At 38.5% G+C, this 17,746-nt stretch overlaps 1 protein-coding gene across 2 annotated transcripts in view; it reads right to left on the reverse strand.

Annotated features, from left to right (window-relative positions):
- Positions 1-17,746, reverse strand: part of CDK14 (cyclin dependent kinase 14) — a 310,575-nt gene that overhangs the window by 227,221 nt on the left and 65,608 nt on the right. The gene's annotated exons all lie outside the window — the stretch shown is intronic.

The raw sequence follows: 17,746 nt of genomic DNA on the forward strand, positions 1-17,746 counted from the left end.
TCATTCCATGCACCAGCCAGCATCAAAAAAGGCACTGAATTTTATAAGCATTCACTTTCTATTTCTATGTTAAAATGGAAAACAACACATGCATTTTACATAGGGGACACTCACATCACAATAATAACTATAAAAAGCCCATCTTTGTACAATGTACTGAAAGATCCCGGAAAAGGACAGCAAAAGAAGGACATACATAAATTCATACATTTGTGCTTTCTTGTACAATGTGTTCTTGGCAACAGTGCCACTCCTCTCTCCAATCTAGCCACAGATATCCACAAGCAATATTGATTTCCATTTGTTCAAAATTGGATGAGACTGAACTAAAATAAATGATGGTAGTTTGTATGTGCACTGGCTGGTGCTGGCTTTCCAAAGATTCAATACCGGTATATTATGGTATTTTTAAATAATGCTTATACAGTGTTATTATTATTATCACCATATGTCTCAGAAAATCAAATCAGTAAATCAATTCCCGGGCACTGAAACGTGAGACTGCAGCTTAATGGCACACTAAAGCACAGAAGTTCAATTCTTTGTTACTGTGAAGTATGACTCTGCCAAGCTCTAAAGACTGCCACTTGCAACTTGAGCTATCAAAATGTGCTATGGTTTGTTCAAAAGAACTAAATGAGCAGACCAGCACCTTTAGATACTCCAGTCATGTACATTTCTGGTTTTCATTTCAATACATATGACTTTTTTTTTAAATTACACTGTTGGTGAGGGGTTGTGTTTGAGGCCTCAGTTTCTGTTTTCACCCATAAGAGACTTGACTTTTCACTTGGAAAGAAAAGAAATAGTTTCAGCTTTCAGGCTACAGGGAAAAGTTATGAAGTGTGATGCAAGCAGACCCAAGAGACTCCCAAAACTGTAAGACAATCAAAGTAGCCTACAATGTACTTTTTCCATGACATTTGCATGTGTTTAAGGATAGTCAGTGTTAATTTGCTGTCAATTGAACTGCTCATATAAAAACAATTTATTACTCCCTTCAAGCACCTATAATCTATACTAATTATTGAAAACTTATCCTAAAACAGTTAATATAAAAAGAAAAAAATAAAACATTAAATCAGGAGTCTTCCTTCCTAAGGCAAAGCATCTCTAAAAGCTTCTCAAATAAACTATTCTTTGCCATTTTCCCAGAGGCATTTTATGCCTTGAAATCCAACTTACTCCAATTGTTTATAGAAATACTGGGTGACTGTACCTTGTGGAGTTTGGCACTTTTTTTTTTTATGATCCACTGTAACAGTAGATGAAAGATTTCTACATTAAAAATTTAAAGTATGCTTCCTGCACTGCGCCATCTGGCCAAATGATCATATACCAGGTCAACTCTAATGAAGGACATCACTACTGTCACAAACCAGGCATTACAAGGGTTTGCATTTCTTCTCACTAAAGCAATTTCTCAAAGACTAGAACTTCAGCAAGTTATATCTTCCTTGAGAAAAGGAAAAATCCCCCTTCTTTCCAAATGATAATTCTTTCTTCAGGCCTAAATTAAGACAATTACGTAATTTTGGTCTGCTACTTCAGAGAGAAAAGATAAACAGCTGCAGCACAAAGTTTTTAATTGGTCTTCTTGTAAAACTAATTGGTTTCTTTTCCTTAAAACCACTCATATGCACAGACATGTATCCACATACTTCCCACTGTCATCTCCATGTTCTTGCAATGCTTGCTACCAACAAAGATGTTTTAAAATAATGCAAATTGGAATCACTGTTAATACAGCAGCACTTCCTTGTTGCTTAATCAACACGGACACAAATAAATCAGTAATCAGTATTTGTTGGCATTTGAAACCCATGTTCTAGAAAACAGGGGCAGGAGATAGGGACAAAAAGTTCCAAAGCAGTACTTGTCTTCCTTTCAGGTTAACAAGGCGCCTGTAGCAGATGAAAATATTTGGAATACACAGCTATAAACATACTATAGATAATAATGCCAGGAATGCTGCCTCTGTTTTCTTTTTCCACTAGAAAATCTCCATGTGTAGGTCTGCCTTACTATTGTCTTGACTGGAAGCAGTAATAGTTTGGAATTAGATTTTGAAGGGAGGCGCTTTAGTCTTCAGGCCACCTGACTGAATCTGGAGTAGGATAAAAATCCCCATCATCATCTTATAATAGCCAATTTCTAACTTACAAATGCCTAAAACCAAGACGGGCTCCCCAACCAACCAGCTCCCCACTCAGAAGTCAAACACCTTGGTGGATGCACAGGCTGTCACCTGTGGCAAAGCCTCAGGACTGCAGACATGCCAAAGTAGAGGCTGCTCACCCAGCCCATCTGCCTGTTCTGCAACTGCAGCACATCTCCTGCCAGAGCTGACAAGGGGTTTCATTCATCACTTCTCTCTCACCCATATCAATATTTCCTTGGCAGAAACAAAGCATTCCCTCCAAATGGCTGCTGTGCACTGTTGAAGCCAGCAAAGCTAAGCTTACACTGCTGTTGCAGGGTACACATTTCCAAACTGCCTAACCTGCCTATAAAACACCGTAGAGAAACAATTTTTAAGCATTTGTTTTACATTCTGCCATTGATAGGCCAAGTCCATTGACAGGCCAACTTCAGTCTGAGACTCTGTTCTGTAAAATCTGAAAGAACAGGTCTTAAAGGTCAGCACTGGGTACTGGCTGTAACCAGCTTAAGGACACAAACTCATGGGTGGTTTCAGGTTTCCCTCCATCAGCAAGGTTAAGCTACCACAGTAGAGCAGATTTTGCCCCTGGCCAGCAGGAGTGCTGACCAGCTGCTCCTGTGCTCCAGCCAAGGGTACAACTTATTCTGTAGTGCTTATTGTGCAAAAAAGCAACAATTTGCTAAGGGAAACAGGAACATAACTTATTCTGGAAATCTTCCTCTGCATAAAAATGATCATAGATTTCACCAGCTTGACCACACCACCTTTGTGAACATTATGGATTTGAATATTTTTACTCTAATTCAGCCTTTGAAATATATTTTTCCTTTGTACAGCATAAATGCTGCTTACAAATTTCAATTTCCCAAAGGATATGTACAAATACTTAGCATCAGAAGGCATTAGACTTGCAAACCAGTGTCTACCACCTGGTAGCTCCTCGCTGGTAGTCAGGAGAAGCCTAGCACACCTTCTCATTTCCATACTTATTTTTGCATATAAGAATTAAGGACCATTTTCCAGTTAAAGCACAGTATTTATCATAAAGAACACCGGTTCATTTTCAGAATCTTTTGGATGCTCCTGGGTGATCCTCTGGGATACCAAGACTTTCCCCTTCAGTACATTCTGCCTCGTCTAGGACCAGACTTTTCTTTGCACCTCATTTCATTTGTTCTATCCACAGAAGTCATAGGTTCTTCAGATGGGCACTATTCTTTTACACACAGAACAACCCTAGTCACCTCAATTAAGATGACAATCCAGAAAGTTATGGAAACTCTTTTTCCAATGCAGCCCCAAAACTGGATGATTTTTTTGAATATCTAATTTAGCTACAGTTATCAGAATAAAAAACAAAGTGAAACAAGCCATTACACATAGGAAGTCAATATCTAGGTTTCATTAGCCCTCCTAGCTATGCAATGCCATAGGTATAACAGTGTAGCCCAGTGTAACACTCACTGAGATGCTGTAAATGCCACCAGAGTGAAAAACTGGTGCTACATGAAGATGTGATATTCAATGGCACCTTAACTATTAAAAGTACTGACCTCAAATGTATGTAGAGACAATACAAGTGACACCTTGCTCTGTCATACGCGAGATGACAACTATGATTTATGAAATGTTATCAAGAAGAAACTTTCAGTATTAATATACTGTGCACTTAAAGAAACCTCTGTCAAGCCAATTGCATAAGTCATTAAGCAGTTTTAATTGTCATTTCTTTCAAACAAGTAATCATGTAAGTAAACATTAAGGTATGTCAATGTTTGTAGTGATTCTTTCCCCTTCAGGACTTACTGCCATGATTTTGTGCTTCTCCCACCACAAACTACATTCAAGGTGAAATTTTCTGAGGGATAAACTATTTCCAAAACTATATGGCTTTTAAAAGTAGGGCAATGGAACCACACTTATCGCTTTCAGATGGGGTATTTTTGCCAGCAGATCCCGTAATTATGAGGAACAGAGGTATGGGATCCTCATTTATGCTTTAACTCTACAGGAAACAGAATTCTAAAATAAACCAATCAACTTAATACATGTAACAGCCATAAATTATTACATGTGTAACAGGGAATAGACAAAAATACCTGCATCATGTATGGATTGTTCCATAGTCAATAGATAAGAAAATATTACTATCCTTCCAAACCTCATATCAGATATAAAAGGCTCATGGAATTCACTGGACTATTCACCACTTCCGACTTTGGGCATGGTAGGTGGCCCCAGACATGAGAAATTAGGGAGGAAATAGCTGCTTTGTCCCTGAGGTTCCCACCTCACAAGAATCTCAGTACCTCAGAGGACCACAGTGAAAAATGGATGTTGGCAAAAATGGCAGGAGAGAGGCCGAGACAAGGAGCAGATGATATAAAAAATAAAAAAAAATTAGATAGGAAAAAAGTAAGACAAAACAGTGGGAATTATATGTATGGTATTCACACTAGAAAATTTCACCTGTAGAACATTCATCCCCAAAGTCTTGGCTTTGATTCTAAGATGAAAATCCTGAAAAGGCTATACAAGACTCCAATACCAGTCTCCCTTTAAGGAGATTTTCTTTTCTACACCAAAAACAGAGTGGTCCTGCAGAAAATAATTTTTTGTGTTTGAAGTTACTCTTTGGAATAACACTTCCAAAGCAGCCCTCAGAAACTGCCCAGGCACTTGGTATCTTGTAGGATTTAATCCAGAAAATAGCAATAACTATTTCTACTCCTAATCAGTGAGGCAACACTATTAATAGCTGAGAGTCCCTGATCCCAAATCTAATTTTCAGATCTTGGAAAAAAGATCCCTGTCAACCACCCAGGTGTGCTTCAAGAGAAGCACCTCTCCATGAGCATCCTGCCCATTTTCACATATGGATCCTTAATGTCAATACATAATTTTACTTCCCCAAGTTGTCCCAACATTCTGCTGCCAAACTATATACATTCTCCATACTCTAATTACTGAAATAAACCTACTTTTAAAATTTGCTCACAATTATTTACTTAGTCTCAACTGAAAAACTTAAGACAAAACGAGATATCATGATGAGACATTTGGCCACTTAAAACCTACAGCACAGCCACTTTGCAGCCCCCAAGAGCTCTTGTCTACATTTAAAAGGAGACACAAAAGGAAGATTTATCTAGAAAATCAGAATATTCATGTCAGTTTCAGTAATTACTTGAGCTATCACAGATTCTGGCAATGTAAAGCAAAATAAAACACAGCACCACAAAGGTTAGTGCAGCTTGATATTAAAAGTTATTTTAGTGTTCATCTGTGGTTTTTTTTATTTATTTAAGGTAAAAAGAGTCAGAATATTCAAGAAAGAGCTCCTCATGTTCGAACCCCCAAAAAGCACAACATAGTTTATACTTTGTAACTTTCTTAGTTGCAGATCAGAATCTGAGGACAATCTATGACAACAACACAGCGCGGACGTGCTCCCTGCTCCTCCTGCCCAGCCTCCTAGTCAATTTGAGAGGATCCCAAGGCTGTTTTAGGATAAAGAACCTTAGTCATCATTAGGTCAGTATGGACCATGGGGCTGAAGCCTCCAACCTAGCATCATGGTTCTTAACCACATCTCAAAATATAATGTCAACATTTAGCCATATTTTTCCCATAAAGAATACTGCTGAAGTTAAGAGACTGAAATCACAAGAGTAATTTTGCTCTATGTGTAAAGCTCCATAATAAGCCCCATTAAATAAATAAAAATCAGTATAATCATTCATAGAACAATTTCTAAATAAAGATGCCTCTTTGAATCACCTTAAATCTCATTTCAAGCAGTACTCCTTAATCTGCATTTGGGATTAATGTGAAAATAATAAATGGTGTATCAGATGTAGTTATTGTGATACAGTTTCAATGCAAGATTTTTTCACTTCATCACTGTCACCAAAATTAAGAGGTCCCAAAGAAACAGGATTCTCAAAATTAAAGGTTGCTTGACTAATTCATTTAGTGTTTAAAGTCGTATAGCATTGAAGGAGTGAGACTGATCACTTAAACCATATAAGTAATTTATAGTCTTACAGTTCATGAATTTTAAAACAGTCATGAATGACCAGGAATTAATCACCTGTTCAGGTACTTAGTAGAATATAGACTGCCCCATATCAGTGGAATTTATTCATATGATAGAGATTTCCTCAGTAACAAAGAACAACCAATTCTGGCAGAGCAGGTCAGACATCCTACCATACAGAGGAAAAAAAAGTTTTAAATGCTTGTAAAGGGTAAAGACACCCTGCTCTGGAGCTCATCACACCTTTCAGGAAGATGTATTATAGCTGGGTTTTAATTCTTACATTTAACACTACAAATGCTTACTTTGGTAATTTTTTTGATATTTTGCATAAGTCCGTATGCACTGGATGACCAACCATCTACTATTTTCTATTGGTTATTGCCTATTGCCACTGTGTAAATCGGGGGGAAAGTCACTGGCTGGGTAAACACCAGAGTGGACATCCAAAGCTGCTACTGAAAAATCTGAAGGAAATATCTGAAATCCATTTGAACCATTCCAGGAGATGTAGTATGAATGGACCAGATACAGGGAAATCCAAGATCTAGCATGCAGCAAAAAAACAAAAATTAAAATTACTGAGTAATGTGAGGTAAGGAAGTAACTTAACCTCTCCACAATTCCATTTTTCTGTTCACAACAGTGATCCTGCCCCTGTCACAAGCAGAAACTGGGAGAGCTAATTAAATTTGTAAAGCACTTGGGCTTTTTAAAGTGAAAAGTTATGAAGGTATAGATTATAATTTGTAGACCCAAAAACCCACTGGAAATAGTGCAACAATCTCATTATTACAGACAATAAGACTTAGCAGTTGCATTTAGCTGAGAGAGGTATTAAAAAATATGGTTAGGTGGCTACTGATTCAACAGCTGAATTGCTTAGAAAGTAAGTCTGCCATTAATTTTCACTGGAAAAATCCTATCTGGATACAAGTTTTTATTACCTTTTATAAGCATGTTATTTTCTATCATGCTTTGGTACCATGGCAATTGAGAACACAAGTCATCTGCAGATTTTGGCATCCCTGGAATTTGACATTTGCTACTTATAAAACACAGTTTGGGAATGTTCTGGAGTATTATAAGCAGCTTTGTTCAAAATAAAAATGCAGCTATCTGCAGATTCATTCTCTTTGCAGAACAAAGCAATAGGGAGGCTCTTTCTCATTATAAACAAAAGACTTGCCTGCTTCTTCTCAGCCCATCTGGTAGCACTCTCCATCCTCCCCCAAGAGAGGGCCAGCAAATGACTGCTGCACCCACCAGCAGAAACATGCACAGGTTGAGAAGAGAGAGCTCAGTTGGTGAGAACTCTACAATACGGGAAAAGATCCATGAAGAGCGAGAGATAAGATAAGGAGCGGATAAAATTGTGAAAGGGGAAGTAGAGCATGTAATGCTGCACGACATCACCAGCCAGCTCATACCAGAGCTACCAGTGCAATCAGGCTCATACTTGAAAGAGGTCCTTGAACACACTCACCCCTCCCTCTAATCACCTACACCAGCCCTTAGGTTTGAACATCTGATGGGCACAGCTGAAAGAAGCTGAAAGAGAACTTGAGTAAGATGGAGCTAAAAAAAAAAAATAGGGAGGTGGTAGAAGGGAAGGAAGATGCAAGGAAAAAATGGTTATAAAATATGACACTTCTTTTCCTCTCCTGATGGCCTCTCTCTGTGTCCCAGAACTGTAATTCATATTCTTGGGTAATATTTATTTAACTTTAATTGGCTACAGAGATTGCTAGCAAATGCAACTGAAAACAGAGCTCAGGGACTGGAAATGGTATCTGGGGATATGGTATGCTCCTTGCTGTACCTACCACAAACTTACTCATACACCTCCCACAGCCCGTCTCAAAGGCACTCGCCCAAAATGGCCGTTTTATTCCCAAAGTCAAAGCTGATGTTAAACCAACTGTCATTGTCATATGGAAGAAGGCGAATATAAAAAGGTCACTGAAGTGCCAGATGGGAGAATTTTTGAACTAGAAGCTCTGACATTAATTCTCTGTGTTTGTCTGAAAGACTGAACTCAATGAGCTGATTAAATGTCTGTGCTGAATTGCCAAGTGAGAAAAAAGTCACTCTCACAGAAAGACCAACTGATCAAACCTGGGGTAGGAATCCCAGTTGCATAAAAATCTGAAAACATTTTTACCTACATCAAGAAAAATAATATTTTAAACTAGAAGTTAAAACTGGTTACACAATTCTTTCCCTTCAGCACCAACACACCAAGAGCTGCAATATAGAAAATTTTTATTCTGCTAACTTGACATCTAAATATCAGCATAATTTCTGAAGCAAGCTCAATCGTGAAATAAGGAATTATAAAAAATTATTTTAGGTGCCCTCAATGTGGTAAGGAGAAGCTGAGCATTTCTAATTTTTTTTTTTTCTGTTCATAGCACAGCCTAGCTTCAGAAAAGTGAGTTTCTAATCCATTCAAGCTGATATTCCTCTCCTTGCTGAGAAAAAAGGTCCAGTTTTCAAGAGAGTCTGGATTAGACCTAAATAGATTTTAGGTCTATAAAAGCCTACATATGTCCTCAAAGCAAAACCCTGTTCTGTGACAAGAGATGTGAGGAGGAGTCACCTAAGGACAGGGTCTCAGATAAAGGTCACACCAAAGTCCTGACAGCCTCTAACGCTCATGAAAAGAGACAGAAACGCAACGGAGCTGATCTAAAGGGGCATTTTGCTCTATTTCTGTACTGCTGCCCCAACATGCAGTAACTGTGTTAGTAATAAAGCCTGGCAAATAAATTTCTCCTTTTACTTGCACAGTGTTCACATTTGTCACACTGGTACGTAACACAATGTGCCACGCAAGCCCTTCCTGAAATTGCAACCAGGCTGCTGCTTCCATTAACCTGGGTCCAGACTGGCTGCATCCAAAGGTAGGAGGGCCACTCCTCCAAAAAACCAAACAGGAGGGCACAGTTGAGGATCAGTAGAGATATCAGTGTGGGAGAGGCAGCTTCCAGTGCCAGGCACGAGCCAAGGATGCCTTGGTAACCAGAAAGGCGGTGGAGAAAGTGTCTGAACATAAACACTCCCAAGAAATTGTGACAGGTGGTTTTTATACTCTTTTACTTAGTTACCCACTTGTATCTGTTGTCTATCCTCCTCTGTAACCATATGAACAGGATTTAAAAATAAAGATTAAAAAAATATTTTCAATCCATTTTCCATATCAGCCTCCTGCTCCAACAGATGGCTACATGTGCCAGTGCTAGTTTATACAGTTTTCTTTCCATAAATGTATTATTAGTGGTTTTGTGAGAATAGTATATTATGTATTTCTGAGTTTACAGGTTTATAATTTTATTCTATCCTCCAAAACTCCCCCTCCTCATGGAGTACTCAAAGGCATATCCATAAATGCAGTAAGTCTTCCCACTGCCAAGTTCAAGTGTGAGAAATCTTGAGAGACTTGACAACAAAATGCCTATTCTTGCTAGATTCTGAGGCTGTCAGTAAGGTTTTTAAGAAAATAAATTGTAAACAACTCCATGCCTTGAAAAAAAGGTTCTACCCAGTTCCTTTAGGCTGCTTTGCCTGTCCCTAGCAAGCCTCTTGATTCTTTCACAGTTATCATCATCAGACTGAAACTAAAAAAAAAACCAAAAAAAACCTGTCCTCTTACAAGCAGGGACTGCAGCAAAAACACGGCTGTGGGTGAGATCTGGTCATGTAACTGACAGTATATGACTTAAGCCCAGCTACTCAGACCTTTCACATACATGCTCTTCACATAAATGCTGAAGAGCACTTTTTAAATTAAAAGACTAAGGGGATAGGTCATGTAATCATCTTTGTGAAATATACACATTTGCAGGTGGAAAGTTTTTTTGCAGTTATCTTTTGTCTGGTGTGATGACAACCTTCATTGCAATGAAGCAGCATGCATGTTGCATGGTCATGAATAAATCAATGCCACTCTCACATTAGCTTCAGCAGATGTTTTAAAAGTGCTTTGCAAGAAATAATTCAAAACTAGAATGGTAAATTAGTTTGGCTCTTTCTTTCAGAACATTTCCCTCATTAAAAAAAAATCTACTTCATTCCTTTCCCTGTTTTCTTCATTTTTCTTCCTTTTTAACTCTCTTTAGCAAAAGCCAAATAATAAACTAGGTAATGGGAGTTGCTTGCTTCATTCTGCTAATGCATTTCAAAGTTTCATTTTAGCACCAAGAAAGAAATCTCTCCTGCTCTTACTTGCTTCATCCCTGAGGTCACAACCCTACAGGTTGAGAAATGCAGCATCCAAGGCAGATGAACATCTCAAGGAAAGACAAGCTCTCTGAGAGCTTCTAGATCTGTGCCTCTACATATTATCTTCCAAACCACTGCATTTGACAAAGTATCCTCTATCAAATCAGCACAGTATAAAGGTAGAGGCAGAAAAAGAGCTTCAACTTTGTCATTATTCTCTTGTGCAAGGAATCTTCAGAGATCTGAATAACCTACATTCCAACTCAGTCTCCCTGAAATCTTACTAACAGCCATCCATGACCTTTCTGCCATTGCTTTCTTTCATGGAACTTTAAGAGTTCAGACAAGGATGAGAAACCCAGTTTCACAAATAATTAAATGAAAAGTCCTCATCTGTGTTTGGATTTCATATAAACCTTACTTCTTTTTTTAACTTGTTCTTTCTGGTTTTTTCCCCTCAGACAAATGACCTGGTTACAGAATTCTATAAAACTTGAATGAAAAGTCTCAAAGGAATTTTCTAGCAGCTACCGCAGGTTTGCCAGACTTGCGGCGGCACAATAACTTTTAAAGCAAAAAGGTGTAAGGTGTTTCTAATGAAACTTGCTTCTCAGTGCATTATGTGCTACACTGGAAGACATGCCATATCCTACAATTCAGAATTTAGTCAGGAGCATAATTAAAAATTATAACCTATTAAGTTGCTCAAAATATGAAGAACACGCTAGTATATCTTTTCTTGCCAAGATGCATAAAACTTAAAATGGAGAGGTTGCAAGCTTATACTGAGAAGAGCTCATCATAAGAAGGATGGATACAATTTTATAATGAGAATTCTATGAACAGCATAGAGATAATGCCTATTTTAAAAAAACAAATGTATTTCAATAGAAGTGAAAATCACTGCTGCTTCTTTGATGTGTTCAAGCCAGAACATGTGCTATAGTAGACTTATGACTGTGCTCAAATGAATTCTAAAGAATAAGCTGTAACAGTACAAAGCAGCCAAGACTTCTACAGTTGGTGGCAATTTGCACCTCCAAAGCTGTGAGTTCATCATGAATCACTTTCAACAAGCAAGAGATTTTGAGAATCAAATTGGTCAAAAATCACATCTATCATTAGAACATCAGTGTAAGAAGTCCTCCAACCTTACAGTACATTAAGCTTTTCATGATAAAATTGTGACAAAACAGAGTGATTGTAGGTATTTTGCATAACTTACCCTGCACAGCTGCCTACCAGCAGTACAATCACATTTTATAATTATATAATTTTATGTATCTGGACTACTTTGCCAAACAAAAAATTCCTTGCAAACTTGGAAGTTAGGGGGCTGGTTCCACCCCTTTCCTAGGCAGCAGCAAAACCAACCACTCCATCACTAAACTGTAGAACTGTTCAAGACAACTCTCCTGCATTACATTAAAATAAAATTTCTATAGCCAATATTTAACAACAGAACCAATTTGTTCATTAAAACCCCCACTATTTACAGGGAAGTCTGGGCAAACTTATTTTACACATACTCTCTAATGCTTTAAATATATTTTCTGTGTACTTACACAAAGATTTAATAAAATGGAGAAGGACATATTCAAATGCTCTAAGCCTGTAGACTGAAAAGCATCAGAAATTAATTAAGTGAAGCTAAGCTTTCTCAATATATAAATAGACATTATGCCTTTTCCTAGTGGATTTACTTCCCCACTGGTCACTTGGCAACATTTGGTATTTTCCTCTTCAGGTAAGTTGTATACAATTTAATATTAAGTTACAGACATCCACACAGCAAAACTGAAATATAACTGACATAAATTCTATTCAATTTCTTGGCTAGAATGATACAGACTGGATCAAAAGTTTGCTGATGTGATATTTGTTACTAGCTTAGGTTATTTTACATTTATGTAACATCTAGCTTAAGTTTATCAAGTTATTTTTCAATCAGAAGCTTCAACAGAACTAGTAAGTAGGATGAGATAGCAAGTTCAGGTTTAGAATTTTTGTACACAAATTCCAACAATGAATCCTACAAATATTTGCAAAATAAAAGAAAAATCTCCACTCGCACTTTTCACATCATTTCTGACTAGCACACCAAAGACAACTAACAGATAAAAACTGCATGTTTCTGTGACCTCTGCAGGCCAGTCCAGAACTGATATAGCAACTTCAGAGAAGCCAAACCACCCAGGGTTAGGATAAACAAAAGAGCAAGATCGCCAGCAATGGAGAGAAAGCCCAGAAGTTACCTCTACAAAGGCAAAATGATGTGTTTATGGGGTTGATAACACAAAATCACCCCCCAAATTCAACTTTCAGTACTATGTTAAATTACTCTTTCACTACTTGCTTTTTCCTAAACTGCTAAATCCAGAAATACGTGTAGGTTTATATTAGGGAGTGGAATTAAACACATCAGTGAAAAATATGCCACACAAAGAGATGCATATAATCAATGATTGTAACCATATACAATATACTCATGCCAAAAGCAAAAAGGGTTCACAGAAAGGTATTCACTGAACCATACCAAAACACAGAAGCCACCATGTGGGTGGAAGGAGCACTTAAGGACTGATGGAGTTGCTATTGGGAGAACTTGTCCTGACATTAACATTACAATAACAGTATTAAGAAAAATGAAGTCCTTAAGAGTCAGATTCTTAACATGATCAGTACACTCCTTCCAACCTGGCAGCAGAAGAAAAAACTTAAATATTCTGGAAGCCAGCATGAGCCTAAGAGAACAAGTTCAAAAAATAGTAATTAACCTCTTCTTCCCAAACTAAGAACACCAGCTAGTCTTTTCTTTAGTTCAGAAACAGGTTTTGGAGAAATGATATTGCACAGGCTCTCTGTTGCTTCAGGTAATATATGCTAGGATACTCCTATTCATTTCAACAGGGATTGCAAACTGTAATTATCATTGTAGCAATACCTGAAACACTTAGCAACATTTTAAGGCTAGTATTATCAAACCCAATTTACAAACCATGCCCAGCATTCCCTGACAGCTGAGTATTTTTGCCTTTCTGGGACTTCAAAGGGGAAATAACCCCAACAGAGCTGTCTGGATCTGCTCAGCAGTTCCTGTGACCTTTAAGGGGCACATCTGCACTCACATCTATCTCTACTAAAGTTGCTGAACATGACAGCCCAAATTCTCACCTGCCCCAGGCTGAGTACTCACACACACTCTCACCCCAGCAAACTCCTGCTGACCCCAAAGACCCACCCAGAGCAGCTACTGAAATCTGCAGGGACAAATGCCCAGTGGAAGCTGGCACTGTTCAAAGATTTTCCTTCACAAACAAAATAATCCCTCACCCCTTCCCTCCACAGCTGGAGCCCAGCAGAGCTGCCCTGTGGGACCAGCCAGGCACCCTTGCTCTTGAGCCTAATCACAGCCCCTCCGTGGCTCTACCCATGTTCTCATCTGTGAGGGCTCTGGGAGGAAAAGAACTGCCTGTCTGAGACAGACAGAGCACCTGCTCAACCCTCCAAACAGCCCACCAATGCTAACAGTGCCAGGGGAAAATGTCAAAACCTGCTGGAGCAGACTGGGTTTTAGAGAATTTCGGTACTAGTTTTGTTTAAGATTTACACAGCAAAATAACAAAAATAAAGGAAAAAACTTATGGGCGACCATTTTTGCTATAGGACATCAATGGCTGGCCAACCTCGCACTTAGATGAGATCTTGATGATATTTTTGTCAGATCAGCTACAACTCTTTGAATTTCTTTCTTCCTGGAGTCAGGGTCACTAAGGAGACTATGGAAAACACCCACTCCTCAGGTAATCCCTTATTTCCTGCTGTAACAGACCCAGCCTCACTACAAAACTGATTCACACAAGGTTCTTTATACTCACAGAGCACTTGGCAATAACTGCCTATTAAACATGTATTTCTTCCCTTTCCCATCTGTGTTCCCAAGTTTTGGCCACATTTTCCACATTTTAAGTTTTCCAGCTAGTTAATTTGAGATCTGTGTTTAACTAAGTATAGCCACCGGGAATATTATTTCTCAATAAAATATGTCCAAAACATTATTCTTTTCTTAAGCTCAGAAAACCAAAACACGAGAACCCAGAGACAGTAGTAACACAGTAAACAGATATTATGACTTTAGGCTCAGGGAGAAGAAACACTTCTAGAAGGATGATGGAAGCAACAAATTTCACACATATAAGTAGATGAAAAGATAACACTAAGAGAAAAACACAATTTAAAATTTGCTTTAAAAAAATCCCTCATGCCTGGACTTCCACTCGTTGTACAATATGTGGGCAAACACAAGTGGTTGGATTACTTCTGTGCATTAAACAATGATTTGCAATTCATTAATAGACATGACAATATAAGCAAAGAAAAGCTTCCAAAAATCACAAAAGAATAATATAAGTGAAATAACTCTTTCAATAGAAACATTATGGGTAATTCTCAACAACAACAAAAAGAGGCATCTCTACTTCCTGAGAAAAAACTGTGTATATTAAGGTTGTATATAGGGTGAAACTGACCACCTCACATCACTTACATTGCAGTATATACAGCATTTTAAAGAAGGAAGTCCAGCAAAATAATAACGAAACCTTCATAAAATAATTTATGTAGGACTGAATCTTTACCCCTTAATCATATTCAGTGACAAAGAAGGAGAATCCTCTAATTAGCAAGTACAGAAAAAGAAAACATGAATCCCTGTCAAACTAGTTATTTGATCCCACACTGATATACAACTGATCTCTTTGAGTATAATTCACATGCTGTATAAAGATAAGCATTCTTCTCTAGAAAAAAGCCCCTTTGCTTTTGTCCTTAACTAGTAAAAGCAAAAACCATCTCTCATCACTCCACCATTACTACCACAGTTCATTTCCTTTAAATAGTAGAACATATGGTGAAATACGATTTTTTTGTTTAGCTCCAATGGATTTCTGTTGGGAGTGAGTTTTCTATGGCTTGATCTACAACTGAAACACACTAGCTGTCAGATAAGTCATCAGAAATAATTCTAATAATTCCATAATATGGTCACATTTTAATCTGTCTTGTACTAATGGTAACTGCTGCTCTTTTCTTCCTCTCTTTCCCTGAACATGCTGCTGCCCTAAGCTTTCTTATGTTGTAATATTCCGCTAAGATCCAAACCGCTGTCAACACACTCCTACATAAGCATTCAAGAACGACTACCTAAAAAGACTACCTCACTTTTTGTTATATCAAATAAAGACAGCGTGCAAGAGGAATAAAATCATGACAGAGGTTAACAAGGCAAAAAAATATTCTGACATCCATGACATAGTATGTTTCTATAAAGGACCATTTTAATTTTATCTTCTGCCACCCAGCAAATCTGTAACTGTTACAGACATTTATTCAGATACAGCAAGATGCACAGACTTGTTAGCAGAGATGAAAAAGTGGCTGATCACGTCCTTCACTCACTCATCCCAGAGGGCGTTCAGCCAAGCATGTATCGGAAAAAATTGCCCATACTATCCTCTTAATACAATTATAAATAAGGCTGCCAGAGAGAGAGATACAAAGCTGTACCGAGAAAGAAAAGCAGTGCTTTTAAGCCTTCCCCTACCTTTTCCCTGGTATTTACAAACCGCAGGCTGTACTGCTGGGGAATCTCACCAGGGTGGCTGCCGAGAGGTCTCATGTGGCGTTCCCAGCTTCCCACCGCCTCCCTCTGCCTGGATGTTAAGCATTCCCGTGAAAACCCACCCTGACATGCACAGAATGAATCCTGCTCAAGTTGGAAGCATGTGATAACTAGGCTTCAGGTTGAAACAGGAAACCCCAGGACCCAATTAATCCCAGAGATTTAAACAAGCCCCATCTTACCGTTTTGCTGTTGCCCAGATCAGGTCAGATTCACCTGCAACTCTTTGGCATCTCTCTAGCAATGTTAGTGTTTGCAGTCAGGCCGGGCTCATTCAGCAACTGAATTCACAACATCTTTCTGCACTAGCAAGCTGAAATGGTACGGCTGTACTACAGCTAAGAAAGGGGGAAATCTGAAGCAGCAAACAAAGAAATCCCTCAAGACAGGGTAATCCCAGTGGAGTAGAATATAAAAGGTACAGATGAGCACCGAGGGCACAATATTTCTCTGTCTAAATTTCATCAGCAAGACTATGCTCTTTCTAAAAAGATTTTTTTTTTTTAAATATATGATGGACTTGCCTGTGGAGTTCCCAGAAAGGCAGAGTATCCAGGCTCTGCAGCAGCATTGCAGCCAAAGTAACCATGCATATGCTATCTAGGCAATTTACAGCAGTCTTTTTGAAAAGATATTGATTTACAGTGTAGCACTGCCTCAACCCAACACAGAACTGCAGCCAAAATAGCTAATGGTGATTTCACAGGAATTAAGGGGGAAAACTCAACATTCAATAAAAGGATGAAACTAATCACTCCCAATTCAATTCTGTCCCAGCCCCGAAAGATATCAGCAAGTTCTAGAGTGACAAAATGACATTATTGAAATAATCTATGGGCTCCTGGAAACAAGCACTATGAATATCACTATCCACTTTTACATAAACAATAAATATTAAAAAGTATTTAAAATTTATTGGGTAAAAATATGAACTCTCAAGTTAGTTTCAGCATTTTAAGGATGAAACTTACTATTTAATTTATGTATGTACAAAATACACAAAGCTGTGAGTAAGCAATAGACACCTACTCCGTGCTGGGAATCCACTACTCAGCCCAAGAAAGCTTGAGTGTGGTAGGAGGGAAAAAAGGGCAGCAGGAGCAAACCCTGGCAAACCCTCAGAGAGAGCTTCTCCAAAAAGGAGGCAGTGCATCTTCTCCATCTCCTACTCCTACAGCAACCCCTGCTGGCCTGTGCTTCAGATGGCTCCTGGCTCCCCAGAAATCTCCTGGGGTTGGGGGAGCACTGGGCAGACTATACTAGGACAGGGAATACTAATGTGTACATCAGTGAAACCTTCAGGAGGAGAAGAATGCAGCTCAGCTGAGATGACATCTTCAACATCCTGAAATATTTTTCATTTTTGTAATGAAATGATGAGCTACAATGAACTAGCAGGCAAAACACAGCCCTGGCTCACACCCTGGGCAGCTCCAGTGACCCTCATCCCAGAACCATTGGAAACAGGCTCCCCTGTAGAGCTCCACTCTGAAGAAAGCAGAGTGTGCTCAAACTCAACTCATTTGAGTTTGACACCATAGTCACCAAGACTTACACAGGTTAACATACTTGCTCACCCCTGAACCTAGCATCAGTGGCTCCAGTAACATATAAAACTGAATGGCATAAGCAAATCCTG

This window comes from Fringilla coelebs (genome assembly GCF_963513975.1).
Source record: "Fringilla coelebs genome assembly, chromosome: 1".
Lineage (NCBI taxonomy): Eukaryota > Metazoa > Chordata > Aves > Passeriformes > Fringillidae > Fringilla > Fringilla coelebs.